General features: G+C 43.7%; 1 protein-coding gene and 2 long non-coding RNA genes across 3 annotated transcripts in view; 2 read left to right on the top strand and 1 right to left on the bottom strand.

The window, feature by feature from the left end:
* kita (KIT proto-oncogene, receptor tyrosine kinase a) overlaps positions 1–1,176 on the top strand; it is a 33,812-nt gene extending 32,636 nt beyond the window's left edge. The window contains exon 21 of the mRNA XM_056414366.1: positions 1–1,176. This exon is cut by the window's left edge and continues 1,743 nt beyond it. The gene's annotated coding sequence lies outside the window, so the exon portion shown is untranslated.
* An 87-nt stretch (positions 1,177–1,263) lies between these two features.
* LOC130193705 (uncharacterized) lies at positions 1,264–7,118 on the bottom strand. Its single transcript, XR_008831690.1, has 2 exons — positions 6,836–7,118; positions 1,264–1,861 (listed from the first exon to the last, which is right to left on the bottom strand). It is a non-coding gene; the product is annotated as an uncharacterized LOC130193705 (long non-coding RNA).
* A 2,485-nt stretch (positions 7,119–9,603) lies between these two features.
* Positions 9,604–12,547, top strand: LOC130193706 (uncharacterized). The gene is made up of 2 exons (XR_008831691.1): positions 9,604–10,035; positions 11,714–12,547. It is a non-coding gene; the product is annotated as an uncharacterized LOC130193706 (long non-coding RNA).
* The last annotated feature ends 2,823 nt before the right edge of the window (positions 12,548–15,370 follow it).

Here is a 15,370-nt window from a genome sequence, read left to right as displayed (position 1 = left end):
TGTGTGTGTGTGTGTGTGTGTGTAGGTGTGTGTGTGTATGTGTATGTGTGTGTGTGTGTGTGTTTGTGTATGTGTGTTTGTGTGTGTGTGTGTGTGTTTGTGTATGTGTGTGTGTGTGTGTGCATGTGTGTGAACTGCAGCATTACATATAGATAGTGTCGAGGTGCCACTACTACGGACCCTCGCGTGGTCCGGGCGACTAGAGGCCCAGAGACCAGGACCAGAGACCAAGACCAGAGACCAAGACCAGAGACCAAGACCAGAGACCAAGACCAGAGACCAGGACCAGAGACCAGGACCAGAGACCAAGACCAGAGACCAGGACCAGAGACCAAGACCAGAGACCAAGACCAGAGACCAAGACCAGGACCAGAGACCAAGACCAGAGACCAGAGACCAGGACCAGAGACCAGGACCAGAGACCAAGACCAGAGACCAGGACCAGAGACCAAGACCAGAGACTAGAGACCAGAGACCAAGACCAGAGACCAAGACCATAGACCAGGACCAGAGACCAAGACCAGAGACTAGAGACCAGAGACCAGGACCAGAGACCAAGACCAGGACCAGAGACCAGGACCAGAGACCAGGACCAGAGACCAGGACCAGAGACCAAGACCAGAGACCAGAGACCAGGACCAGAGACCAGGACCGCGTCGGCGCTCCGTGTAAATATGAATGTTTATGTAAAGAAGTGACGTTGACACTCTGAAGACGTTCATCGCCGTGACGACGTGGTCCATGGATGCAGAGTTTTATTTTGCCGTATTTTCTTCACGTGTGCACAAGATATTCCCAACTGTTGGTTCAACTTGGGGGGGGGGGGGGTATAAAAAAGCTGCTTACGTCTCCGTCACCATGGTAACTTAAACGGAAGAGATTACACTTCGGGTAGATTTTTGGCTGATTCATAATTTTTAAGCAGTTCACTTGGGCCGACCGCCTCGTCCATAATAAATCATCTTTTTTTTTTTTTTTACTGATATTGACGGGATTATTGAACACGTCTGATATCAGTAAAAACATTAAAATAAAAATTGTTTGTCATTTCATCGCTCCCCTAAGTGTTTCTCCTGCATTTTGCTCCATATTTATTGAACCTGAGGCGTTAGTGTTCCTGTCATGTTGATGTTGTCGTTGTAAATAAAATTGTGTATATTGAATTCCCAAATGAAACTTTCTGTTTTCCTTTCGCTGAGAATGAATTCTGTGTTGTTCACGTTCAGTTAGTGGCTGAAACTCTGAATATAGCAAATTACATCATAATGTCAAAATAGTTTTTAATTATGTTATTCTACAATTAATTTGTCATAATTTATAAACACAAGAGATGATGTCATGGAAGCTATCCATCGACTGTAGACTGTATCACAGGTGGAGGTATGCTGTCTATCACCCTGAAGCCCCGCCCCCAAAGCATCCCCTCCTTTATGACTCCAAATGAACATCATTTACTAAATAGACTTCTATACAACCAGAGGAGTCCCCCCTGGTGGTCAGTAGAGAGAATGCAGCTTTAACACATGAAGCATAGACTTCTATACAACCAGAGGAGTCACCCCTGATGGTCAGGAGAGAGAATGCAGCTTTAACACATGAAGCATAGACTTCTATACAACCAGAGGAGTAGAGTCATTTTTATAGACTAACTAGTTGAAGACACTTCGGCATCGAGTGTGTGTGTTGTTAGTTAAATCCACCAATGAGGACCTCTGGTTTGGGTCTGCTGGCTGACAGACCGCTGGGTGTTGACATGTTCCCCTCCCAGTTTGGGCTTCTGGGGTCCTGGTCCTGGTCCTGGTCCTGCCTGTTGTTTGTGAAAACAGCTGTTCAGCCATGATGCTGGGCAGAATCCTGAAGGCTGAATATGGTGAACACACACACACACTCTCACACACACACACACACATACACACACACACACACACACGTGTAATTACTCGTTGCTCTTCCATAATTCTGACAAACAAACATTTACTTCAATGGCGGGATTTCCTGCTGGTCTCTTATCGGTGGGACCCAGAACAATGGACCTGCCCACGCAGACCCCCCCCCCCCCCCGGGCCCCCCTCCAGATGTCCCTCACTGGGTGGGAGCCAAACAGATTGAGGGAAAAAAACATGAATTAATCAGATAGTGTGTCATCCATTACTGTACTTTATAGCAGATGATCTGAATTACAGCCAGAGGGGACGACCTGCTACACACACACACACACACACACACACACACACACACACACACACACACACACACACACACACACTGCACTGGAACTGGGGATGGGCGTTTAGGACCATACCAGTTACCCTTGAAGTGATACTGGTACCAGTCTGAAGCTTTGAAGTTACATGTATTTTATTTTATTTTCTCTAGATTTGGTTGTATAGAAGTCTATGCTTCATGTGTTAAAGCTGCATTCTCTCTCCTGACCACCAGGGGGCGACTCCTCTGGTTGTATAGAAGTCTATGCTTCATGTGTTAAAGCTGCATTCTCTCTCCTGACCACCAGGGGTGACTCCTCTGGTTGTTTAGAAGTCTATGCTTCATGTGTTAAAGCTGCATTCTCTCTCCTGACCACCAGGGGGCGACTCCTCTGGTTGTATAGAAGTCTCCTTCGGGATGTTTCCTTGAAGGCGAGGAGGAGCTCCCTAGAGGAGACTCGTGTGGCCTTGAGAAGGATGGAGCGGTCCAGCTCTGGGACCTGGCTCCAAAAAGTTGACGGTTTCTTCTGATAAAATAAAGTAGAATAAAGTTGTGCAACAGCTCCCCCGGTGGTTGCCCAACCGGCTGCGGTTACAGTTTTGATAAGCGTGTCGCGCTCCTTCCGCCACCGTTTGTGGTAAATCTGGCAGTTTCACATGAAACACGGCCGCTCCGTTTGTCGAGGAGGAGAAAAAGGAAACCGAGAGGCCGGGTGCAAAAAAAACGATTTTCTGCAGACGGGCGTGAGGGGAACTTTTTTTTATGGTTTACGATTTTTTTTTCTTGATTTCATGAAACCTCAAAGTAGAAATACACAGAAAAATAAAATAAAAAGTTCCCCTCAGTTTCTGTGAAATGAGTTTACATGAAAAGAGATTTAACGGAAGAAACCTCCGGGGCATCCATTAAATGACCATCACGGGCTCCCCTCCGGGTTGCGTGAGACGTTACGACGTCACGGGAGGACTGCACGAAATCTGCCCAGAATCCTCAGCTGTGGGCTTGAAGGAACATTACATAAAGCCTCTAAATGTGTTGTTTATTCTGCACTTTATTATTTTTCTCTTTTTGCAGTTCAACAAATAAGAAATAAAGAGGGAAGGCGGCGTGGGGGCATGTGTGTGTGTGAGTGTGAGTGTGTGTGTGGGGGGGGGGGGGGGGTGACCTTTCGGGTCAACACCACTTCCCTTTTTTTGTACTCAAGTGGCTCAGGAAACAGGCTGAAGCCAGAAGAGGCCAGCCAGAAGTTACACGGACCGCAGATGGTTGTGTGAGGATGAGCAGCGCCTGTGTGTGTGTGTGTGTGTGTGTGTGAGCAGAAAGTGTGTGTGTGTGTGTGTGTGGAGGGGCAACACGTTATCTAAGGTACGCTGCACTTCCTCATGACTCAAGAGGAAACCTTCTGTTGCCGGCGCAGGACTCCGGCAGATGGCTGCCGGGGTCCTGCTGTTCTAAAAATAAAAAAGCACCTGATGGACAAACAAACTGTCTTTACAACTTTGTGTGATTGGTCACATTTTATGGGCAGCAACTCGTAAAGAGAAGATAAGACGTCTTGTTTGGTTAGAGTAGTTGAATGTCGAAAAGGAATAGTTTTGTGTGAACCCTTTAAATGTGAAGGTGGTGTTAGCTAAGCTTAGCATAAAGACTTGAAGGCAACCCTCAACCAGGAGGGGGCGACTACTCTGGTTGTATAGAAGTCTATGCTTCATGTGTTAAAGCTGCATTCTCTCTCCTGACCACCAGGGGCGACTCTTCTGGTTGTATAGAAGTCTATGCTTCATGTGTTAAAGCTGCATTCTCTCTACTGACCCCCAGGGGGCGACTCCTCTGGTTGTATAGAAGTCTATGCTTCATGTGTTAAAGATGCATTCTCACTGTTGGGGGTTTACCAGCGATCTCCTCGGGCTCAGCTTCTCTCTTCTACCACAGGACCTTCTTTGTCGCTGTGTGTCCCTCATGTGGCGTCCCTCAAGGCTCAAACGTCGGTCCCCTGTTATTTTCCAAATTTAAGATTCCGTTCGGGGAAGAAAATCCCTACAAAATCTTCCGTGCGACGGAGATGAAACGCCGCCACGGCGGCTGTTTCATCTCATTACATAATGAAAGAAACAAAACAAACAGTTCGGCATCATGAACTCCTCCAGCTGACACACCCATCACATCACGACCTCAATGAAGAAAGACTCTGAATATTATTAAGATACATTTGTCAAATCCAGCTTCTTCCAGCGCGTAATCATCTCCAGCCCCCCCCCCCCCCCCCTTGTCGTCAGAGATGAAAGATGGCCTCTTTTCACGGCTTGCAACTGGAGCAGAACGCTGCGGACAGAAAGAAGGAATAACATTCCCCCGTTCGACGTGTTTGCGCCGGCCCCCTGTCGGGTGTCCGATTCCTCGGTTTGTGTTTGGAGCCCCGCGCCGTCTCGCCCCGAGCGACGCTTCTAGAGGAGCCTCAAAGCCCCCGTACGGTTCAGCCGGGCCCCTCGGGGCCACGGATCCACTTTCAGGTGAAAGGAGCGTTCCAGCTTCCACGAGTCTGGAGAGCCTCCCGGGCTCAGCGGGTTTTCATGAACGTCTCGAGATCCTCATTTCTGCTCCTTACTGGTTTGTTTTGAGATATTCGATCAGCGTCTCCGACCTTGACTATGACACATTATATTCGTATGGGGGTGGGGGTGGGGGGGTGGGGGTGGGGGGGGGGGGTAATGTTTATCTGCCAGTTACAGTGACTTCCTGTAGCCCCCGTTTACAATACGTATGCTAGGCTAAAGCGAGTCGCTCCAACTTCATACTTTAAGGAACAGTTAGACTGTTTAAGCGTATTGGTTCATTTCCGGTAGAGCTAAAGCTACAGCCAGTTAGCTTAGCTTAGCACAAAGACTGGAAACAGGTGGAAGCAGCTAGCTGTGGCTCTTATCACAAGGTCACAAAAATGTTCTGCCAGAATCTCTGAAGCTCACTAAACAACAACAACAACAACAACAACAACAACAGACAACCAGTGACTTCAAGAAGTCTCCTCCCCTAATGCTTTACAATAATAATGTCTATTTCCCGCCCTAAAATCTCTAAATATTCCTCAAAGAGTAAAAACCTGTTTTTAAATACCGGCGCCTACGTTCACCAACATGTGAAAAGGAAGCGTGAGGCGGTACTCCACTACCCAGCATGCACCTGGCTGCCGGGTAGTGCAATAACAAGACAGAAGCAAGCGGTGGAGGTCGGGGGACCAGCTGACACCTGGATCCATACAAAGTAAAAAAATGCAAACGGTTACATTTATGTGTTAAAAAATCATAAAGTGAGTTAAAGCCATTAAAGAGAGATGATGACTTATTGCATTAATTATTACTATAATTAAGTTTAAACCAGGTAGCTACTTTCAGAAATGAACCACCACTATTCATAAATATATATATATATATAGCGATTTACGGGGAACGTCCATGACAGTCATGTTATTATGTCATATTTATGTGAGGAATGTTTAAAGACGCAGACGATGGCGCACAATTCCTTTTCAAAGAGAAAAAAAAGCGAAATTTCACCTGCGTTCACACACCTGGATTTTAATAGCAAGTTGCAATCCGTGGTATTTTTGAAAGGTTATGGATACTTTAAAAATACATCGTGAAAGAGAATATAAAATTTAAAAAAACAGGACATTCAAGACTCGTTACGGCCCAAAATATATATATATATATATATACAGGACTGTCTCAGAAAATTAGAATATTGTGATGAAGTTCTTTATTTTCTGTAATGCAATAAAAAAAACAAAAATGTCATACATTCTGGATTCATTACAAATCAACTGAAATATTGCAAGCCTTTTATTCTGATTTATTGCTGATTATGGCTTACAGCTTAAGAAAACTCAAATATCCTATCTCTAAATATTAGAATATCATGAAAAAGTATACTAGTAGGGTATTAAACAAATCACTTGAATTGTCTAATTAACTCGAAACACCTGCAAGGGTTTCCTGAGCCTTGACAAACACTCAGCTGTTATAAATCTTTTTTTTACTTGGTCTGAGGAAATATTAAAATTTTATGAGATAGGATTTTAGAGTTTTCTTAAGCTGTAAGCCATAATCAGCAATATTAAAAGAATAAAAGGCTTGCAATATTTCAGTTGATTTGTAATGACTCCAGAATGCATGACATTTTTGTTTTTTTAATTGCATTACAGAAAATAAAGAACTTCATCACAATATTCTAATTTTCTGAGACAGTCCTGTATATATATACATATACATATATATATACATATATACATATATATATATATATATATTAAAAAAGATGAAGAAGATATAGGCCTCTATATCTGTCCTAAACAAGTCTTGTAGGGAATGTGTTTGTGTGTGTGTGTGTTTGTGTGTGTGTGTGTGTGTGAGTGAGTGTGTGTTTGTGTGTGTGTGTGTTTGTGTGTGTGTGTTTGGAAAAAATGTGTGTCGACCTCTTTCAAATTGAGGGTAATCATTAACCCCTTAATCTCGGAAGGGCGGGGGGGGGGGCGGGGACCAATCACGAGGGAGACAGGTTAAAGAATAACTTCATATATAATTCAGGTTATGCTCCAGTTCTCTGGTCGACGGCGTGTCCCTGAACGAGGCCTCACCGCTGTCACGGTGTCATCATGCGATCGTAGATTCAGTCGATTTGTTCTTCCTCTCGGCTCTTCTTCGGGGTTTTAAACGTCTTCTTCAACTCCTCATGATCTCATTTAAAAACTCTCATGCTGCTCATTCCGGTTCCTCCGGTTTTTTTTTCTTTCTTTCTTCGGTGAGCCGGAAACTTTCCGTCGGCGAGAAGGTATCCGTCACCTGTCGGCTCGTCCATTATTAATCTGCCCGACGACAGCACTCCATTGAGTAGTTTTAATGAAGCGGCGTTACCGCGGCCACGACGTGTCAGCCGTTCCCTTTCATTCCTCCTCAACTGTTGTGCCTCTTATCTTTTATTATCATGCTGCAGTTAAACCCATGAGGGGGGGGGGGGATACAGCACACCATGCTCTATCACAGTGTGATACGTTATGTACACTTTGGAAAGTTCGGATCACCTTTTATCGTTACGAGCGCTTCACGTCGTTTACTTTTACCACATTCACTGTTGTTTCCTTCCAAACTAGCTCACATACACACAGTAACGCTAAATCCATCCCATAATAACTCTGGATACCTCGTATCTACGTGCGTGTGCGGCTACGTGTTCCGTGGAGGTATGCTGTCTATCACCCTGAAGCCCCGCCCCCAAAGCATCCCCTCCTTTATGACTCCAAATGAACATCATTTACTAAATAGACTTCTATACAACCAGAGGAGTCCCCCTGGTGGTCAGTAGAGAGAATGCAGCTTTTACACATGAAGCATAGACTTCTATACAACCAGAGGAGTCGCCCCTTGGTGGTCAGGAGAGAGAATGCAGCTTTTACACATGAAGCATATACTTCTATACAACCAGAGGAGTCGCCCCCTGGTGGTCAGGAGAGAGAATGCAGCTTTTACACATGAAGCATAGACTTCTATACAACCAGAGGAGTCGCCCCTTGGTGGTCAGGAGAGAGAATGCAACTTTTACACATGAAGCATATACTTCTATACAACCAGAGGAGTCGCCCCTTGGTGGTCAGGAGAGAGAATGCAGCTTTTACACATGAAGCATAGACTTCTATACAACCAGAGGAGTCGCCCCCTGGTGGTCAGGAGAGAGAATGCAGCTTTTACACATGAAGCATATACTTCTATACAACCAGAGGAGTCGCCCCTTGGTGGTCAGGAGAGAGAATGCAGCTTTTACACATGAAGCATATACTTCTATACAACCAGAGGAGTCGCCCCTTGGTGGTCAGGAGAGAGAATGCAGCTTTTACACATGAAGCATAGACTTCTATACAACCAGAGGAGTCGCCCCCCAGCTGGATTTTTATTTTTTCATTCAATACATTTGGGCTTTTGCCCAAATGTATTGAATTATAAAAAAATGGCAGTTGGGAGTTTCCCGGACGCATCCTGACCCGATCGCTTAGAAGCCGCCCTGGAAGGAATCCAAAAAGTCTGTTGCCAATTTTCGAGGCGAATCCAGAATAATTTATCCAGACATTTTCGATCAAAACCGCTAAATGTGAACCTCATGGTGGCGCCGGGGGTCAGGAGGTCAGCGGATCCTCCAGGGGGGGGGGGGGGGGGGGCGCGGACATCTGCACCGAATCATTGTCGCACATGGCTGAGAACACGATATGCTGAAGAACAAGGAAGTGCGTCGACCTGTTTTGGGCGCTGGAGTAAAGGTCAAGGGGTCGCGGATGTCGAATCTCTGACGGTTTCATTACATAACAGAACATTACATTCAGTCATACTCCGTACTCGCAGCTGTGGGGAGCAGCCGAGGGTTAAGTGCCTCTTGTTAAGAGATGGACCTGTGAACCACGGATCCACAGTTCTGCTTGTTTTGGGTTGGGGGGGGGGGGGGGCTCTCAGGCCCGAGGCGGAGTGGCTGCTGCGTCTTGTCCTTGCTGCTGTGTAAGTGGCTGTGTAAGTGGCTGTCGACAGACGCTGATCGCTTCTTTTGTTGACTTAAGCTCTATAATTAACTTCTCGGGTCTCGAGTGCGGAGGCATCGCCGAGGTTACGGCTTCAAACAGTCAGAGACCTCCCTCACCTGCACGCCGTCGCTTCATCGGGCGTTGGCTCCAAGGCCATGAAGAAGAAGATGTGAAGCGTTGATTTATCCTCCCTGCATCCAGGAGTCAAAGAGTCAACGATTCAAAGAGAGCATCCATGAGTCAAAGATTCAAAGAGAGCATCCAGGAGTCAAACAGAGCATCCAGGAGTCAAAGATTCAAAGAGAGCATCCAGGAGTCAAAGAGTTAAAGAGAGCATCCAGGAGTCAAAGAGTTAAAGAGAGCATCCAGGAGTCAAAGAGTCAACGATTCAAAGAGAGCATCCAGGAGTCAAACAGAGCATCCAGGAGTCAAAGATTCAAAGAGAGCATCCAGGAGTCAAAGATTCAAAGAGAGCATCCAGGAGTCAAACAGAGCATCCAGGAGTCAAAGATTCAAAGAGAGCATCCAGGAGTCAAACAGAGCATCCAGGAGTCAAAGATTCAAAGAGAGCATCCAGGAGTCAAAGAGTTAAAGAGAGCATCCAGGAGTCAAAGAGTCAACGATTCAAAGAGAGCATCCAGGAGTCAAACAGAGCATCCAGGAGACAAAGATTCAAAGAGAGAATCCAGGAGTCAAAGATTCAAAGAGAGCATCCAGGAGTCAAACAGAGCATCCAGGAGTCAAAGATTCAAAGAGAGCATCCAGGAGTCAAAGACTCAAAGAGAGCATCCAGGAGTCAAAGAGAGCATCAGGGAGTCAAACAGAGCATCCAGGAGTCAACGATTCAAAGAGGGCATCCAGGAGTCAAAGAGTTAAAGAGAGCATCCAGGAGTCAAAGGGGGCATCCAGGAGTCAAAGAGTCAAAGAGAGCATCTGGGAGTCAAACAGAGCATCCAGGAGTCAAAGAGAGCATCCAAGAGTCAAAGAGTCAACGATTCAAAGAGAGCATGCAGGAGTCAAAGAGTCAAACAGAACATCCAGGAGTCAAAGAGAGCATCCAGGAGTCAAAGACTCAAAGAGGGACGTTGGACATTACTTAATAACGGTAAACGTGAGAAGAAGGCTGGATCTTCTTTGAGTTGTCGTGTTCCCACTTCAGTTATCGTGAACTCGTCTCGCACAATGTGCGGCAGCGACACCAACCTGGCTGAAGCCCCGCCCCCAAACGCCCAGAGGGACGGCGCTCGAGACCTCCGGGCGGCGAGTCTTTGTCGGTACGTATTTTCACAATCTCCTGCGTCTGTTTACGACCTTCGTGAAGCGCGAGAACATTCCACGTGTGATGAGTCCACAACAAGGAGAAGATCAAAGTGCTTCACATCAAAACATCATCAGATGAAAAAATGCCAGAAAAGAAAACACGTAATAAAAAAGGACGTTTAAAAAACAATCAACAGTAATGCATAAGCCGAGATAAAAAAAGAAGAAGAATAAACACCGCAGTGTAAGACTTCAGGCCCGGAGCTAATGTCCTAAACACACACAGACTCCTTTCTTTAAATATAGAAGGTTAAAAAAGAAAGTATTCAATGTGTCACACTCGTGTTTTTCTTTTTTTATAACTATCAAAGTGCGTCAGAGAAAACTCTTACACCCTGATTTCAAGATGAGATTATTATCAAAATACTCCTCAAGTATCGTATATATATATATATATTTATAGATATGTAAATATATATATATATGTTTATATATATATATGTATATAAACATATATATATATCTACGTACTATTAACATATATATATGCTTATATATATGTAAATATATAAATATATATGTTTATATATATATGTATATATATAAACATATATATATATGTTTATATATATGTACAGGTATATGAACATATATATATGTTTTTATATATGTATATATATGATCATATGTATATATATGTTTATATATATGTATATAAACATATATATATGCTTATATATGTAAATATATATGTTTATACATATGTATTTATAAACATATGTATTTGTATATATACATATGTATACATATATATGTTTATATATATATATGTATATGTATAAACATATATATGTATATATATAAACATATATATGTATTAATATAAAGATATTTATCAGATATGCATTTACACCTCGGGACATTAAACTCAAATGTTTTTTAAATTATTTTCCGGCATTGCGATCCTTCGATGTGATTGGATGCCGGCGGGTTGAGAACCAGCGCCTCAGACGGAGGAAATGACCGACAGCTGTTGTCTTATTTTATCTGCTGGTTCATAATTATGTTATGATTCCTTCTCTTTCTCTTTCTTCTGTCACCTGCACATGATTTTGAGGATTTCTGTTCATATGTGGAGTTATTGGAATGCCCCCCGAGGACAGGGCTTATTGTTTTTAGGGATTCGAGGTTAAAGCCGTCTGAAATTCAGCCGGATGTTTGGAGGTCGAGGCTGCTTCAGTTCTCATGAGTTACATAGTTTACTTGACCTTTCCTTGATCTCGTTGTAATTATTTAAAAAATAATATATATGTATATATATATATAATTTTTAAAACACACACACAGATTCCTTTCTTTAAAAATATGAACTACATTTTTTATTTCATATATATATAAAATTACAAATTCAGTTTATATTTTTAAATTCCAGATTCAATTCATCTTCTTTAAATTCTAGATTTAATTCATTTTCTTTAAATTCCAGATTTAAATAATTTTCTTTAAATTCCAGATTTAAATAATTTTCTTTAAATTCCAGATTTAATTCATTTTATTTTAATACTGTCTTTGCAGTCAATCAGTGACTTTGTGATTACCGTCTCCTCGAGGCTCTGACTCTCTCCCTCTCTCTCCCTCCCTCTCTCTCTCCCTCTCTCTCTCTCTCTCTCTCCCTCCTCTCTCACGTCATAGATGAGTCAGATACGCCATCAGGAAGTCTTCGCTTTTACAGATATTGACGTTGAACAAGTTCGTGTTTTTCCTCAAATGTCCAGTATTCCTGTGGTTCCGCTTCTTTTACTTCAGTAAAACTGCAGCGATGCTTGAAGTTATTGTATCTGCTCGCTTCTGGCGTCACCCATCGGTTCGTGAACTGATGTCTTGAAGCCTCGAATTTGCCATCTTGGCTTTTTTTGCAACCGGTGGACAGGAAGTGACCATATTTGGACGGCAGCATAGTGATGTAGTGACGCCGTATACGTATCAGGTGATAGACCTGTTAATCACCTGGTAGCTCCGCCCCTAAAGCGTCCCCTGCTTCATGGTCTGACTCTAAATGACCATAAAGTGTAAATGTTGACATCATGCTGTCTAGAAGAAGACTTGAAACTATAGAGACTGAGACATAAACTCATGTATACAATGTTTACTGAGGGAATACATCAAGAGAAGTAGAGTCACTATATAGACTTCTATACAACCAGAGGAGCCCCCTGGTGGTCAGGAGAGAGAATGCAGCTTTAACACATGAAGCATAGACTTCTATACAACCAGAGGAGTCACCCACTAGAGAGAGAAAGCAGCTTGTATAGAAGACGATGCTTCATGAGTTAACGCTGCATTCTCTCTCCTGACCACCAGGGGGCGACTCCTCTGGTTGTATAGAAGCCTAAGCTTCATGTGGTTGCTTTCATCTCCATTTAAAGCAGTCCAACTGCACCGATGATCTGTTGTAAGTTCAGATCGAACTGATCCATTCTGTATTATTGTATTGTTTATAGACACAAATAAATACCACTTTTAGGATGTTTGAAGCTTTATTGCAGTTGGTAGGAGTATAAAAGAAGTTCCACAGGAATTCACTCAAACATCTGTGTGTTGTTTTATAACTGTTTCGGTAAATGTTGACGACTTCAATCGTCGACGTTAGAGTCGGTATCTGTGTATAAATGCATTTGTAACATGTTTCTGCAGCCGGGTGTGTTTAATGCTTTGTGCCTCAGCGATGCCCTTCAGCCACTGGAATCACTGTCAATCCCACTCTCGCTCAAATGGACCAATTAGATGTGCAACCCTGAAGGCATGTTGCACTCCACAAATAGTCGTCCTTGAATTTAAATGCTCCTGAACGACACGCACCGGCACGAAGACGTCGACTTTTTATGAATAACCGCATAACGGGATCGGCACACAACAATTTCCGCCCGCGGCGTCAATAATGAGGTTTTTAGATTGATTTCCCAACCAGTGCTCCCAGTTTGTGTTGCCAGGTCGTTCTCATCTGACGACGGAGAAGAAAAATCACATCTGCGGTGGAGCTGAGGGGCGACGCCGACGACCTGAGGGTCTGCTTCCTGTCCAGCTGCTTGACCGGCACAACAACACTTGAAGGCATGAATTATTCACCGAAGACGCGCACACACACAAAACATCCCGGGGACACGGACAGATCTCCTCTCTTGAGAAGCAGCGTCTTTTAGAAGGAAGGAACCAGCGTGTTATCAAAACTGTGAGCGAAAAACATCCTGGAGGTTCATACTTTCTGCCCCCCCCCCCCCTCCCCCCACTGGCTTTTAATGTCCAGCGGCCGAGTGACCTCATGATGTGTGAATGGACGGAGCGGCCCGCTTCTCTTCTCGGCCCCCCCGCTGCTCCCCGAGACACAACACCGTGAGTCAGAACGTCCGGCTTCACTCAGGGGACCACCGCGCCACCGACTGGTGAGAATGTGCAGTTGCATCGGACTCGTTCAGCCCCCCCCCCACCCCTCAGTCCCCCCCCCCCCCCCCCTTCACACTGATGCAACGAGCAGTTTGACCGTTAGCATTGCTTAAAATTAGTGCTGTGAAAAATAACGCGTTAACTCAGTTAATTCAATTACAGGTTTAACTAGTTTTTACGCATTTAACGCATGCGCAGAATGAGCTTCCAATCCGTCTGTTGTTGGTCGTCGGGACGAAAAAAAAGTCACTTGCAAAATGAGCTTCCAATCCACCACTTCAATCTGAACTCTGTCCGCTCTCATGCAGACGGTCTGTTCATCGGTAATGATCCTTCCGCAGGTTCACCTCCGGAAACCTTGTTACGACTTTTACTTCCTGTAGATCAGGGTCTCAACACGTCGATCGCGACCTGCCAGTCGATCGTGGCGTAGTGTCGGTAGATCAATGACATTAAAGAGATTGGCCCGCCCCCTGACATGTTCTCTAGAGCACGTCTTTGTTCTTTTATTAAACTAAACGTCTGTTGTTGATCGTATCTCCACAGCAGCATGTCATTTCTGTCTCTTCGCGTTGCGTTAACACTTATCGATCTCCGTCTCGCGCGCCACAGAGCTCCGTGCGCGCGCATCGGGACCGAGCAAAGAAAAGTCACTTGTCAATCTGTCCACCTTTAGATTGTATCATGGTGGAGTTCATGGTTGACAAACAAGAGAAAAATGCTCTGTTTAACCCTCCTGTTACCTTTACATTTACTAACATATTTTACCCTCGGGGTCAATTTGACCCCAGCAATTAAAACCTCCAGAAAATTATTAGAATTAATATTGCTTCCCAAGTTTAAGTGTGAGGTACTTTATGTTTGTTTGTTGACTACCTAAATAGCCCTTTGAATAAATAAAAAAGTTGATATTTCTTATATGTTTGACACAGTGAAAAACAGCCTGGGGTCAAATTGACCCCAAAGAACACCGACATTAAACATTGAATGGGGTCAAATGGACCCGAAAGGTAACAGGAGGGTTAAACATTCTGTTTATGATGAAGATGGATTAATGTTCCATATGGAAGAAAACTGCTAAATAACTGCTGAGTTGCAGCACCATTGTATAGAAGAATGTATAAATGTATATATCCGTCTTTTGTCATGAATCTCTATGTTCTCACAAAATATACCGAGAATATCGGTAATATGTGATTAATCATGATTAATCCACAAAAACCTGTGATTAATCCGATTAAAATTTTTAATCGTTTCACAGCCCTACTTAAAATGTTAATATAATCAAATAAAACCATTTCATCACAGCTAAAGTAATGGATAACAGTGATAATAGTTAGCTAAAGTAATAAATAACAGTTATAATAGTTAACTTAAGTAATGGATAACAGTTATAATAGTTAGCTTAAGTAATGGATAACAGTTATAATAGTTAGCTAAAGTAATAAATAAAAGTTAGACTAGTTAGCTAAAGTAATGGATGTTATTGTTGAAGTTATTAATAAATGCCAAATTCTCTCCGTTTCAATGAAGGGGTCGGCTCCTGGAGTCCATGAAGTCCTGGTCCTGTTTGACATTAAGTTGTATTACTAATTTTATACATTTGTTGTGTCGGTCAGATTGCAACACAAACCACAAAAGAACACCGAGAACCTTATTAAAAAGTCCCTCAACACCAGAGCGTGTACCGACAACTGCATCAAAAGAGCTGCACCGTGTGTGTGTGAGCGTGTGTGTGTGTGTGAGCGTGTGTGTGTGTGTGCGTGTGTGAGCGTGTGTGTGTGCGTGTGTGTGAGCGTGTGTGTGTCTGAGCGTGTGCGTGTGTGCGTGTGTGAGCGTGTGTGTGTGTGTGTGCGTGTGTGTGTGAGCGTGTGTGAGTGTGTGTGTGTGTGTGAGCGTGTGTGTGTG

Source organism: Pseudoliparis swirei, chromosome 5 (assembly GCF_029220125.1).
Source record: "Pseudoliparis swirei isolate HS2019 ecotype Mariana Trench chromosome 5, NWPU_hadal_v1, whole genome shotgun sequence".
Lineage (NCBI taxonomy): Eukaryota > Metazoa > Chordata > Actinopteri > Perciformes > Liparidae > Pseudoliparis > Pseudoliparis swirei.
The sequence above is the reverse complement of the archived record's forward strand: the minus strand, read 5'-3'. Positions and strand labels throughout refer to the sequence as shown.